This window comes from Cebus imitator, unplaced genomic scaffold, assembly GCF_001604975.1.
Source record: "Cebus imitator isolate Cc_AM_T3 unplaced genomic scaffold, Cebus_imitator-1.0 Scaffold375, whole genome shotgun sequence".
Lineage (NCBI taxonomy): Eukaryota > Metazoa > Chordata > Mammalia > Primates > Cebidae > Cebus > Cebus imitator.
In genome coordinates this window covers 1,951,849-1,953,837 of record NW_016107690.1, presented here as the reverse complement: position 1 = coordinate 1,953,837, position 1,989 = coordinate 1,951,849, and the positions used below count along the sequence as shown (strand labels likewise).

General features: G+C 48.4%; 1 protein-coding gene across 1 annotated transcript in view; it reads left to right on the top strand.

Moving 5' to 3' along the window:
* The window catches only part of TMPRSS9 (transmembrane serine protease 9), a 39,795-nt gene that overhangs the window by 6,752 nt on the left and 31,054 nt on the right, over positions 1-1,989 (top strand). The window lies entirely within an intron of this gene.

Below are 1,989 nucleotides of genomic sequence, written 5' to 3'. Positions count from 1 at the left end.
CGCATGCCTGTAATCCCAGCTACTCAGGAGGCTGAGGCAGGAGAATTGCCTGAACCCAGGAGGCGGAGGTTGCGGTGAGCCGAGATCGTGCCATTGCACTCCAGCCTGGGTAACATGAGTGAAACTCCATCTCACCTATGTAACAAATCTGCACGTTTTGCACGTGTACCCCAGAACTTAAAGTGTAATAAATAAAAAATAATAGTAATAACAAATAAAACTTTTTAAAAAGAGGAAAAAAGAAAGAAAAGCAGCCGTGCGTGATGGTGGGTGCCTGTGGTCCCAGCTACTTGGGAGGCTAAGGAAGGAGGATCACCTGAGCCCAGGAGGTCGAGGCTGCAGTGAGCCGTGACCGCGCCACTGCTTTGAAGCCCAAACGATAAGAGACTCTGTCTCAAAAAAATAAATAAATAAAAAGGAGAACTCATCCCTCCTGAACAGCTCACCATTTTAGCTGGAGATGTCAGGAGAGGTTGGGTGGAGGGCGGGAGACGTTCTCAGCTATTTCTGAAATTTCCTGAATCTGCAGTTCTTTCAGAGTAAAAAGTTACGGAGTGAGGTTGGGACTCAGGCGGGCAATCCAGGCCACCGCCAGGGTGCTCGTTTTTCTTTATTTTTAGTTTCTTGAACCAGAAAAACATAGTGTTTTTAGAATTTGTTTAGAATATTCTGTCTACTGAACGTATGACTACGTAAATAGCCACCCAGCGTATCTATCCATTTAGAATCGACGGAATTGGGACCCAGCTTTTACGGTTTACGCGGCTGCTATTTTCATCGTTTAAATGTTGTAATGACGACCATTTTTGCTGGTGTGCACTTCTGGGAGTTTTAACGTATTTTTGACGAAACTCGTGCTTCCATGATTTCTGTGGTTGCTCTCATAGTTTTTATTTAGAATATTTTCCTTCTGCTGCTTGAATCAGCATAGGAATTTTTTATGACAATATTTTTGCTGTACTTTGTACTTTGGGCACAACGTACCCAACAGCTAAAAAACAAGGCTTTCTGCTTGGGGCAGTGGCTCACACCTGCAATCCCAGCACTTTGGGAGGCCGAGGCAGGCGGATCACTTGAGGTCAGGAGTTCGAGTCCAGCCTGGCCAATATGGTGAAACCCCATCTCTTTTATTTTTTTATTTTTTGAGATGGAGTTTTGCTCTTGTTACCCAGGCTGGAGTGCAATGGCGCGATCCCGGCTCACCGCAACCTCCGCCTTCTGGGTTCGGGCAATTCTCCTGCCTCAGCCTCCTGAGTAGCTGGGATTACAGGCATGCACCACCATGCCCAGCTAATGTTTTGTATTTTTAGTAGAGATAGGGTTTCACCATGTTGACCAGGATGGTCTCGATCTCTTCACCTCGTGATCCACCCGCCTCGGCCTCCCAAAGTGCTGGGATTACAGGCGTAAGCCACCGCGCCCGGCAGTGAAACCCCATCTCTATTGAAAATACAAAAATTAGGCCGGGCACAGTGGCTCACACCTGCAATCCCAGCACTTTGGGAGGCCAAGGCGGGCGGATCACTTGAGGTCAGGAGTTCGAGACCAGCCTGGCCAACATGGTGAAACTCCATCTCTACGAAAAATACAAAAATCTAGCCAGGTGTGGTGGTGCGTGACTGTAATCCCAGCTACTCAGGAGGCTGCGTCAGGAGAACCAGGAGGTAGAGGTTGCAGTGAGCTGAGATCATGCCATTGTACTCCAGCCTGGGTGATAGAGCAAGACTCTGTTTCAAAAACAAAACAAAAAATTAAGGCCAGGAGCAGTGGCTCCCACCTGTAATCCCAGCACTTTTGGAAGCCAAGGAAAGCGGATCACCTGTGATCGGGAGTTCAAGACCAGCCTGGCCAACATGGGGAAACATGGTCTCTACTAAAAATACAAAAAGCTGGGCTGGGCGCGGTGGCTCAAGCCTGTAATCCCAGCACTTTGGGAGGCCGAGGCGGGTGGATCACGAGGTCAAGAGATCGAGACCATCCTGGTCAACA